This window comes from Panthera tigris, chromosome A1 (assembly GCF_018350195.1).
Source record: "Panthera tigris isolate Pti1 chromosome A1, P.tigris_Pti1_mat1.1, whole genome shotgun sequence".
NCBI classification, from domain to species: domain Eukaryota; kingdom Metazoa; phylum Chordata; class Mammalia; order Carnivora; family Felidae; genus Panthera; species Panthera tigris.
In genome coordinates, this window is record NC_056660.1 from 47257687 (window position 1) to 47270631 (window position 12945).

General features: G+C 42.5%; 1 pseudogene; it reads right to left on the reverse strand.

The window, feature by feature from the left end:
- Positions 1–2918: 2918 nt before the first annotated feature.
- The window catches only part of LOC102970769, a 41042-nt pseudogene continuing 31015 nt past the window's right edge, over positions 2919–12945 (reverse strand).

Here is a 12945-nt window from a genome sequence, read left to right on the forward strand (position 1 = left end):
TAGGAGTTTGAATGATCTAGCCTGGTTCTCTACATTGTTCAAATTCATCAGCTCTGCCTCTATATTTACTTTTTCTACATAGACTGAGCCTAAGTTATGTTGAAGAGTTTTCTTCCCCCAATTTTATCTCAAGTACCACCTCAAAAAATGCTTTTGCGTTGGAGTATCCCTCTCTGCCGTATTTCCCAGTAAGAGAGAAAGTAGATCTCATAATAGATTTATACATGTTTTGATATAAGTGTAAAAAACAGGGGCTCTGGAGTTTGGAGAGATTTCTTTTTCCTATATTTCTGTGAGTTCCCCTTAGCAGGTTGCTAAATGCTGGGGATGGTTTATCTACACACTCGCATGTTTTAGACCTGTTGCTTTATGCTTGGCTAAGTGCCTGTCATGTGTGTTGGTTGCCAGCCCAACAGCTTGGCTCATTTAGAAAATCAGGGAACCCAATTTCCTCTGAGATAGCAGCTGGTAATATTCCACTGGATGCTAGTGAGACACTGCCTGAATTGGAGATGTCGTCCTGGCCGGAGTTCTTCTTAGACTGGCTTCCCACGTTGGGACCTTGGGACTGTGACTGGTCTCTCAGATTACACCCCTTGACCTTGTTGTTTTCAAGACACTGCTTTTCTCAATCTCCCTCTTACATGGACTCAAACCTGTTCATTCATTCTTCTGATTTTTTCCTTCTGCCTCTTTCCCGACATAACCAGCCACCAAGTTCTATGGATTCTTCTTTCCCAAAAGTTTCCATTATTCTAAACTTTAATTTTATTCCCATTCCTTGAGTTTCGGTTCCTATTTTCTTATCTTTCTCAGTAATTTCCTGATTTTTTTCAGTCTCACCTGTTTCTAATCTGTCCTAAGTAAATGCCAGAACAAACTTCCTTGAAGCTCTCCTTAATTGAATTGTAATTCCTTGCTAAAAAAAAAAAAAAAAAAAAATCCTTCCTTGATGGCTGCTTGCTGCTTAACATATTTTGCTCAAATCCCTCACCCTGGCAATGAAAGCTTTGTCAGTTTGGTTGTGATGACTTTGGACCCTCATGTGAAAAGTCACCTCCAGCAAGGCAAGCTTATTGTCCTTCTACATGACGTGCCCTTCCTTCTCTTGCTCATCTGTCAAAATCCTGACCATCTTCCAAATCTAGATTGGATATCCTACTTGTTCCACAAAGATTTTTCTGTAGACCTTGGAAGGAAGTGACCATTTTTGAACTGGAGTCACAGAGTCTTAGAGGTTGAAGACATCTTGGAAGATGCTGAGTCCAACTTTCTACCCTTTGACCTTTTCTGGAACATGTCCAAGATGGGGAATACATAAACATGGCAGCTCACTGCATTTACTGGTAAGAATGTCTTTCTTTGCTTCCTTCCTGCCTTCCTGCCTTCCTGCCTTCCTTCCTCTCTCTCCCTTTCTTTCCTCTCCCTCTTCTTTCTTTCTTTCTTTCTTTCTTTCTTTCTTTCTTTCTTTCTTTCTTTCTTTCTTCCTTTCTCTCCCTCTGTCTCTGTCTCTCTAATTTTAAGATAATTTCTGACTCCCTGGGCCTTATTTGTTTTTGGTGTGTCCTCAGGAGCAATACAAAAGACATATCATTCTTCTTTTATATAAAAACCCCTCAAATATTTGATGAGTGCTATCCTAGTTACCCGGACTAATTCAAATGTAACCCTTATTTTTCAGTTACTTCTTCTATCAAAATGGTTTCTAAATCATTCTCCATCTTGGCTATTTTACCTGGAAGTGCTCCAGGGTGTTAACAATGACCTTAAAATACAGATATCAGAAAAAACCACAACTCTCCTGATTTATAGTATTCATTCCAGAGAACAGGATATGTCTGTACCACTTATTTGGCTCATTATGTACTGTAGTATTTACAAGTTTTTTGGCTACAGGAGAGGGAGGGGATATTTCTGGTGCCTTTGCAATTTTGCTTGTAAACTCCATGATTAGCCTCTGGAAAACAGCAGCTCAGATCTGCAAATCTCTGCATCCTTTAAAGAGGCTCCCCTGCATCTAATAGGCATTCAATACTTGGATTTTGAAAAACTCATCTCAAGTGACAAACTTTGCTGCATCTACTGTTCTCTTGTCAGCTCCTATATTATTTGATCTCTTGGCAGTATTGACACCGTTGACCAATTTTTTCCTGCTGGAAACTCTTCCTTTGGTTTCCATGACAGTGCACTCTGCCGATTTTCTACTTAACTCTCTCCACTTCTCAATCTACTTTGTAATTTCTTTTCAACATTGGGTTTCTGCAGGGCTCTTTCTAATGTCTTATTCCCTTCTCCTTCCATGTCATCCTCACTATCTCTTCCCTACTCTGCTGTCCATCTTTTCAAGCACAGATTACTATAATAATCTCCTGCAATCAGAGTTTTAGAATTTTGTGAATGCTTAAAAATGGTTCAGCTTTCCTTTCCTAGGAAGAAAGACTGTGGGAAGAAGACAATTGAAGAGATTTGAGAGCTATTTAGGAAGTGGAATTGAATGAGCCTAGTGATGTGCTGGATTCTGTGGTGGGGAAGGGAAAGGAAGGGAGGGGCAATAGGTAACCAAGCAGTGCGGGGAGGAAGAGTGTGGGGCGTCCGTTGCACGCTCTATTTCCCATCAAAGCACTTCTGTGTTCATTGTAATCACCTGTCTGCAGGCACATGCCCTGCAGTGGACCTGCCCTGCTGGTTCTGGGAAGGCAGGGACTCCAAGTATCCGCTGTGCTCGTGGTTGTACCCCCCTACCATGCACAGCACACATTGTGATGCGTTTTTATTTTTTAGTATTATTTTAATCACGCTCTATTATGTTTAATTAAGTATGAAGACTTCTATCGCTTCTCGGCCTTTTGGCTAAGATCATGTATAGTAAGTATGAAGACCTCCAATCACATCACCTGGAAACCATTTTACCCAACACTCTATTTGGCTGCCAGTCTCTTGTCTCTCTGCTTAGCAATGGTGAGGCAGGTACCCTTTCGCAGGGAAGAGAAATCCATGGTTTGTTGCCTTTGCCAATAGCAAAAATGGTAGAGAGCTGAGTAGCAAAGCTGTTGCCATTGGCATTTTTCATGTGAACTATACCAAAAGAACCAGTTTGTCTCTCTCTGTCGGTGATGACATAAATTCTTTCCATGTTAGCACCTCTGGTCACTACACACAGATTACCAGTATCAAACTTGATGAAATCAGTAATCTTTCCAGCCTCCAAATTAATGTGAGTGGTGCCATTCACCTTGAGGAGGGGATCAGAATAGTGGGTGGTATAAGCATCATGTGGCACCAGATGAGAGATTCCTTTCATTCCCACAAAGATCTTTCTCATTTTGCACAACTTATAAGTGGCCTCCTTAGGTGTAATCTGATGAACAGCAAAGCAACCCTTGGTGTCACAGATCAAGCAGAAATTGTCCCCAGTCTTGTTAATGCCAACGATGTCAATAAAACCAGCAGAGGAGGTTATATCAGTTCAGACCTTGCCATCATTTTTATTTTTAAGTTTATTTATTTATTTATTTATTTATTTATTTATTAAAAAAAAATTTTTTTTAACGTTTTATTTATTTTTGAGACAGGAAGAGACAGAGTATGAACAGGGGAGGGTCAGAGAGAGAGAGACACAGAATCTGAAACAGGCTCCAGGCTCTGAGCTGTCAGCACAGAGCCCGACGCGGGGCTCAAACTCACGGACCGTGAGATCATGACCTGAGCCGAAGTCGGCCGCTTAACCGGCTGAGCCACCCAGGCGCCCCTATTTATTTATTTTGAGAGAGAGAGAGAGGAAGCATGAATCGGGGAGGGACAGAGAGAGAGAGAGGGAGAGAGAGAATCCCAAGCAGGCTCTGCACTGTCAGTGCAGATGCAGGGCTCGATCCCATGAACCTTGAGATCATGACCCGAGCCCAAGTTGGATGCTTAACCAATGAGCCACCCAGGTGCTCTGAGACCTTGCCATCAATCTTAATAAAACACTATATACAGATCTTTTTTACTTCATCTCCTGTTAGGCCATACTTAAGTCTTTTCCTTAAGAAAATGATGAGAGGGAGACATTCTCTCCACTTATGGCGACCAGTAGATGGACAAGAGGCAAACACACCAGTCAGTTTGTCCAGCAGTTAATGCCTTGGAGCGGCTACACGCATCAGATTCTTCTTGGGACCGTGAACTGTAGCTATGCTAGGCACCAAAAGAGGACTGCCTCCTTTTGGCATGAGAAAAGAGAGCTAAAAATATCTTTTCAGAAAAAGGTTTGGTAGGGACAGTTGAAGATTGTTCAGGGAAGAATGTGGTATCATATCTTACTGCATACGACTGGAGTTATACAGCAGAAGAAAGAAAAGGCAAAAGATGGAACTTTATAATGTACTGTGGGGTGCCTGGGTGGCTCAGTTGGTTAAGTGTTCCACTTTGGCTCAGGTCATAATCTCATGGTTCATAGGTTTGAGTCCTGCGTGGGGCTCTGTGCTGACAGCTCAGAGCCTGAAGTCTGCTTCAGATTCTGTCTCCCCCTCTCTCTGCCCCTCCCCCACTTGCACTCTGTCTGTCTTTCTCAAAAATAAATGAACATTAAAAAAAAATTTTTTTTAATGTACTGTGACATTAACATCAGAAAAATGACACATGTTGGACCCAATCAGTGAAGTAATATTTACTGAGCATCTACTGGGGACAGACCTCTGTGTTAAGGCCTTTGGGTAATCATATAGGGTTTGCTCAATAAGGACTTGATAAGGGGAGGCCTGGTTTATGCCTGTTGTCCCAGCTGAATTATTAAAAGTTCTCTCTTGTGGTCTAACATTCTAACATGTTCTTATCTGGACAGTATATTAACTGATCACACTACCCCTGAGAGATATGACTAATTCCAATTCAAATCAACAAAAGAGATAGTTCTTGATATTGGGTTAGATGAGGGTCAGAGAGTCAGCAGCCACACCTGGGGAGGGAGGATTTAGGGCTGTCATGAGGAAATTCACCAAAGAAAATTACTGGGAGAAAGAAAGAAACAAATCTAAAACTCTAAATAGAGTCAAGAAATCTCTAAAAGGAGGATCTGGTGGCTGATTTTGACAGGAGTCTAAAAGGGCATCTTTTTCAAGATGTTGCCATCCCTTCTTGGTTTGGAATTTCCACTGTAAGAGTTATCCGCTGGGTTTCTACAAAAAAAAAAGCAGTGGGGAAGGGGTAGAATCTTGTCTTCAGAAGGTCAACTACTAAAAAAAAAAAGAGACCTCCCCTCCCATTCTTGGAAAGCCTTTCCTCCTTTGCTGGTGAGCAACAGTTGAAACAATTGGAGACTGCTTGGTTGTCACCTGGGCAGGGGACTGGGAAAACAAGAAGGCATAGATCCTGAGGAAGCTTGGAAGAAACTGACAATCGCCCAGACCCAGTGGGGGCCTTGAAAGGAGAGATGCGTCCTGTCCTGCCGTCCTGTCCTGCGTACCTGGAAGAGCTGAGACATTGTAACTGAAGGGAGGTGGCCATGAGAGAGAAACCAGAATGAAATCAAGTGAAATGACGTGGAGGACTTGTTTCCTCCATGAGAATTCAAGGGGCTGGCCCTCTTGATAAAAATCAAGATAGCCACACACTGTGATGAACAGGGCGGGGGTCTGTGCCTCTGGGGAACAGAGGAGTGCTGGACCGATACGGGAAGAGGGAAAGAGCTTTACTGGATGTTGTGAGTGGGAAGTCAAGGGAGAGGGAGAGAGGTGTCTAAAGAGGACTTTTAGGATCATTTACTGTGTATGGTTTGTAAAAACACTTTTCCTGATCTATGAGAGTTGCATAGGCATTACCAGCTTCACCCAATAGTGTGGACTCTGGCAAGGGTCTAGGGACCTCCATGTATGCCAAGCACATAGCCGTATGGGTGTTTTTGACAGAATAAATATTGTAGATGTGATTAATAAAGTACAAGCGATCAAAAGCATTACTGAAGTCACAGTGGCTTCTTGTTATATATATCCCCCCGTCAATAGATAATAGAAGAGAGATTTTTGTGTGGGAGTGTAAGGAAGAGTCTTGAAAGGTTTCAGAAGGAGACAGGTGACAAACACCAGTCTATGGACATCCTCAATTCTTTATTAATCCCCCTGTGTCTTCACTGCTTTATTCCTTAGCATATAGTGTCGAACTTTCCTGTAGAAATGGCATGTGGTTTTTGCCCTTAATAAAAACCTGGGGGCTATTTCTGACATAGAAATTGATGTTTTCCATGAGTTTTCTCTCAGAGGATGAGATAAGAAAGAGGCAGATACATGCTTAAAGCAGGTCTTGGATGTTTTCTTTGACTATGACAGTGTTAAAAATGCAGACGGGCAAAAGAAAACAGACTTATCTCTGAATGGACTGTTTATTTCTGTGGTGATTAACTCACAGTGTTGTGTTCTTGCACAAAATCCTTGCGTTCCCCCTCATCGCGGTCCTGTCCCGTCTGCTCTGGTTCAGCCACACTAGCTGCGGTACGCACGTACTACCGTGGCCATACTTCCTGCTCGCTGTTAACATTGAAGGATTGTAGTGTTGTGTACAATGTGCATGTGTATTTCTGTTCCAGCCTCTTTCACTTCACATAGTGAGCGTTAATGTTCCCACATGATTCAGATATTCATTGAAAATTACTGTTTTCCTAGATTCCCATATGTATATTCTATAACTCACTTAACTCTTTTGTGGGCAATTCCTAGGTTTTTACCATTAGAAATAATGCCGTGGTTTCCAGTATTGTGGGAGCATGTTACTTGCCCCTTCCCCCAGTTGTTCTTCTGAGAGTGGCAGCCTGATGTTCTCTGGGCCCCACATTCTCGCGCTGTCAGCCATGTACTCCAGAGCGGCTCTGGACCTGACCATATGGCCTCTGTCTAATCACAGGATTCCCCTGCCCACAGCAATTGGCTGTGGCGATCTAAACTGATCAACTAGAAGCAGTGAGTGTTTGGCTGAGACTTCTGAGAGACTCACACTTTTTCCTCAAAGGGTTTACAAAGGAGAGGCCAAGAAAGAGATACTGGTGAGACTGTCTTGCCACCCTGGGCAGCCTCACAATGACACCCATGAGGAAAGCAGGGTGGAGCCAGAAGACAAAAACAACAGAAAACAAAACAAACAACAAACAAAACCTGAGTTTTGACGAGGATTTAAACTCTGACTTCAGCCTGTTCTGCACCTGAACTTTTCATTTGTTGAACCAGTAAATCCTGCAGCTACACCCCCTCCCCCATACACACACACACACACACACACACACACACACACACACATGCCACACCCCTTATTTTTAAATCTGATTGCATTGAGAGCTTGGGCTCTGTTGTAACTTTTTTGTTCACATGTCATTGACTTCACAGCATATTGTGTCCTTTAGATAATAAGAGCTAACAGGTACCCAGGGTTCACCTTGTGTCAGGCAACATGTTAAAGACTTTACGTTCATTATCATAGTTAGGCCCAATAAGTCATTGGAAGTAGCAACTCTTATAATCTTCATTTTACACATTGGACGTTGAGGCTTAAGGAAAAGACCAGAACAAAACGTCAGTGTAGAGTCACAGGTCAGCAAGCGGCAGGACCCAGATTCTATCCTAAGCCTGTTTCCAGAGCCAGAGCTACATCACAATCTGCCTTTCTGTTTCTCCTCATTTCCTTTATTTATTCCCTAAGAGCAGAATGAATTTTGTGTGAAATCAGAGAGACTGGAGCAAGTCAAGTCCCTTTAAAAAGCAGTGTGGTTAAGGGTTTTTGTCTTGGAGCAAGATACAAGAAACTAAAGGACTGGATTTCAGAAGGAGCATTAAGAAGGAGAAGGGTCTGGGTGGAGGGGGATGGGTTAAATGGGTGGCAGGCATTAAGGAGGACACTTTTAGGGGTGAGCACTTGGGTGTCATATGTAAAAGATGAATCACTGGGTTCTATTCCTGAAGCCAAGACTACACTGTATGTTAACTAACTTAAATTTAAATTAAAAAAAAAAAAGGAGAAGGGTCTGAGAAAAGCCTCATAGGTAGGACTGGCAGTGATTGTGTGCATGTGAGTGTGTGTGTGTATACGATGGAAACATGTTAGGATTCTTTCCTATCACAGAGTCTCGGATTCAAAGAAGTCTAGTCTATGCAGAGTGAGAACTCGTGTGGAAACATGAGTGAGGAGATTAGATCAGATTTTGAATCCTACTTTATTTATTTATTTTTTAAAAATGTTTATTTAGCTTTGAAAGAGAGAGAGCAAGCATGCAAGCGAGGGAGGGGCAGAGAGAGGGAGACAGAGGATCTGAAGCAGGCTCTGCACTGACAGCATTTAGCCTGAGGCAGGGCTTGAACTCACAAACGGTGAGATCATGACCTGGGCCAAAGTTGGATGCTTAATGGACTGAGCCACCCAGGCGGCCCCAAATCCTAGTTTAAGAAGACTAATTGTGATATTATGTACAATAGAGAGCCCTCAGTTCCTCCAGAAGGCGTGGTGGACTATGTCCTTGGTGGCCTGTAATGAACCGTACATCCTAGTATTCATGCCCTGTGTACTTCCCTCCACATTGATTTAAGCTTGACCATTTAACGAGCCTTGGCCACTATGACATCAGCAGACATAATGCAAGAGGAAGCTAAAGAAGCTTTTGCACATTTGGGTTTATTCTCCAGGCTCTTTCTTAGAATCCAGCTGCCACCTGTGAAAAAGCTCAAGCAGCCACAGAGAAAAGTCCATGGAGGAGAAGTGAGGTCACCTGGCTAACGGCTCTAGCTGTCCTCACCTTTTGGCATCCACTACCCCTTGATAACCATTTGAAATGAGGCCATTTCAGTGTCCCCATCATCCTGGTGTCCTAGTCACCACAACATAAAGCAGAAGGATCACCCAGCAGCCAGCCCTTAGAATGGTGAAAAAGAAGAAATTGTTGTTTTGAGCCACTAAGTTTGAGGCAATTTGTGATGCAATAATAGATCATCGAAAGGGTTGGAAATGGTCTTCCTGCTTCCCACCCTCCCATTCTACCTTCTGGCAAATATAATGGGCTCTTTGGGCAATGCAAAGACAAAGAGAAGAAAGCCTCATGATCCCCGTCCTGATTCTTGCACCTCTGCCCCTACCCTGCATGTTTTTGAGCTTCAGACATTTATTTATAGCTGCCTATCAATATTTCCCAAGCAGAATTCATTTTCTTGGACTTCAAAACTCCCCTCCTTCTCCTTTCTCCGTTTTGGTTATTGATATTGTCCTGTACACAGTTGGACAAGTTAGAAATCTCAGATTCATTTGATTCTCCCTTCACTCTCCTCCCCATGTTGAACAGCTCCTACTGCTCACTCATGGTAGCACGGCTGCCAGCCTGTCCTGGCTGCGCTGGAGAGGGCTGCTGGATGCCAGGAGATCTAATACAGCTGTAGTAGAAGGCCTAGCCCGGGGAGTGTTACAACTACAACACTGATCTGTTCTTAAAAAAAAAAAAAAAAAAATGGAGTGGCTAGGACTCTAGCCAAGATGGAAAAATCCTTCTTCTGGCAGTTGTACCTCCAGAGAGAATGAGTATCGGTTTCTGTCCCCTCTCCCCACCTCCAGTGTTAGTGGGATGAAGGATCAGTGGCAGTCGGGGCAGGTTAGATACAAAGGAGACTGTGCTCCCTTATAATTTTAGAAGACTTATCCTGGCATCCTCCTTTGTGCAAAACTTGGACCACTTGCACACATTTGACAAAAAGTGTTTTTAAAAAATCCAAAACATATTTAATTAATATGGAGTTGAATCAACTGCGCTACATTTAGAGTGTGTTATGTTATAACGAGAATGAAGTGCCCTGGCACATTTTTAGCCAAGCAATCTGGTTACATTGCCTTCTTCTTGGTATACAATAATATCCTAGATATTAGAAGCCACATATAATTCTTGGTTTCCTTTTTCCATATTCCAAAGACAACTCATTCTTCCTATTCAGCACTAAATGAGGAGTGAAGAGACTTGGTCTCAGAGCTGCTGCTGGTCTGTATGGTGCCGTAGTGCAGGTTAGAAGAAAGGGTCTTCTGTGAGTGGCGGCGGCTATGGACAGATGGTGTCCCTTCTTCTGAATGGGGCTACTCCTGCCCCAAAGCACAGAGCTTGGCCGAGAGGGTACAGGCTGGATTCTAGTCTCCACTTGGCTCCGTCGCCATAGGACTTTGCACAGTGCACAGAGGATACACCTGTTCTTATACCTCTCCTAGGACTCTGGTGTAGCACTACCATAGGCAAGTTGTGTGACCTCATGTTTCTGGATCTGGGTTTCCTCAGTGTGGATAGATCACTGCATCTGGGGCGTGGATACCTGGGTTGGAGTCTTAACTTCTCTTTTTAGTCACAACATGACCTTGACCCAGTCCTTGATCTCAGTGGGCCCTAATTTTCTGGTTTGGAAAGTGGAGGTGGAATTAGAGAGTTTCCAAGAATCTCCTTCTGAATTAAAAAAAACTCAGATACTAACATGTTTCAGAAAGGCAGGCAAGTATTCAAGATCTTCAAGTTTCATGACAGGACTTGATTTTAATAGTCTGCTGCCATCTTCTTCCCCTTATGGCAACTCAGTCAATTAGTCGATTTCTCTGCATTTTAGTTTTGCTCTATTTGTCAAATGGAGATAATAAGAGATGCCTTGGAGGGATTCAAGGAGGATAAACCAATTAATGGTCATAAAGTCCTAGTGGCCGTGTGCCTGCTAAGTGGTCATGATTCTAAACAGATCTTTATAGTTCCTTGGCTGCTCACAGCCTGAGCGTCAGACAGCACCATTTATAACACGATGTTCTTTTTTTATCAAAACAGACCCACTGAGACATTGAGAGGAAGCATGTCGAAGCAAAGGCCAGCATACTGACTATGATGGGGGTGGAGGATGGTAGGAGGTGTGAGTTGAGGGAAGAAGAAATCTGTGAATGGAAGGAATTGCTGTTGCAGTTGAGATTTTTTTGGGGACCTGGGTATTCCTGGGAGGTTTCTCTCACGGGTAGGATTAGGTGACAGCAGAAAGGATGGCACCATCATTGGCAGAAGCATATTCTGGCTCTGTATCTGTCGTTGGTGCTCTTGACTTTGGATTCCACATTCTCCTTATTTATCTTGGTTACGTGGGACGGGGATGAGAAGGACGCAGCTGTAAGGAAGGTAGAATCCACTTCCTTAAGAGTTCATCTTGCTATGGCACTGAAGATCCTAGCCAGCCAATATGGTATTTCACTTTTTTTTTTTAAATTTTTTTTTTTAACGTTTATTTTATTTTTGAGACAGAGAGAGACAGAGCATGAACGGGGGAGGGGCAGAGAGAGAGGGAGACACAGAATCGGAAACAGGCTCCGGGCTCTGAGCCATCAGCCCAGAGCCCGATGTGGGGCTCGAACTCACGGACCGTGAGATCGTGACCTGAGCTGAAGTCAGACGCTTAACCGACTGAGCCACCCAGGTGCCCCGGTATTTCACTTTTTGATCTAAGTTATGTTCTGGACAGGTTGACACTTCAGAATCTAGAAAGAATATTTCAGAATAGAACATAAACATGAGCCATTGTCTATGTCTCCATTTTAATTCTTCCTGAAATCTTTTTCAGTTGAAATTAATTTCTTCTTCCTAACATTTCCATATTGCTTTTTGGACTGGACTGCCATATATTGTAGGTATTTATGTAGCTCCTTGAGAGTAAAGAACGTATTATTTACCTGTGAGTTTTTATAGTGTCAAGAGTGCCACTTTCAACTTAGAACATCTGTAATCGCTACTTATTAAGCTCAGTGTGGTATGTTATATGAGAAAGGAACATGGAAGAATTAAATGACAAAATGTTAGAATTTCAAGATTTAAAAATTTTCTGGATTTATCAATCAGGTAAATCCCATCATTTTTGCGCCCCCCCCCCCCCCTTTAATATTCTCTGTGAGACTAGAATTTTCCTTTTGATGAAGTAACACAGGATTGGCTTATTTGGTAATCTAATCATGTCTAATCATTGAAAAGCAGAGGGCAGTGATCGAAATATGAGATGAAATTAATTTTGTTGGGGGCAAACAATGGGGCGGTATATCTAGAATGGAAAAGGATAGATAACATGGCAAAGTAGCAAAGGAAAAGAGGAAAAGCAAAGATCTCTCTAAGTTGGCCTTTGAGCAGATTTTATTTTATTTACATAACCTCTCACTCATATGGGTCCTCTCTGTGAGTCCCTTGATATGGAACAACGGAAGCCCTTGGTTGCCCTATGTCACCAAGAACATTACATGAAGTAAACACTGATTCTGTCTTATGATTTGGTTGAACTTTGGATAATGATGTATGTTGTCAGCAGATTCTCTGCTATAATTCTTACCACATAATTTGCTAAGGAATAATTACCTTTGTACTCAATGTATCTAGAAAGCAGAGGTATAAGGTTATATTTCCATGCTCTTCGTGTGCAAAAGAAAAGTTTACTGACCCCTAAGTCATATGTTTTCACCTTAAGTGGGAAAATATATGGAATCAAAGAATGAAAATGTTTTAGATATGCCTTTGCATCAAGAAGTTATCTGGTTCTGGGTGCCTGGGTGGCTCAGTCAGTTAAGCACCTGACTCTTGATTTTGGCTCAGGTCATGATGTCACAGTACATGAGATTGAGCCCCAGGTCGGGCTCTGCTCTTGTTAGCAAAGCTTGAGATTCTCTCTCTCTCTCTCTCTCTCTCTCTCTCTCTCTTTCTCTCTCTACTCCTCCCTTGCTTAAGCATTTTGTCCCTCTCTTTCTCTCAAAATAAAATAAATAAACATAAAAAAAAAAAGAAGAGTTATCTGGTCCCTTCTCTCATTTTACAAACGAGGGTACTGAGACTCAGAGAGCTTAAATGATATGTCCAAGGTAGGAAGCTTAGGATCAGAACACAGGTTTCTGACTCTGAGCTGTGGATATTATTGCTATTTTTACCCCCTGTGTTGATATTGTCTGGCTTGAATTCATAGA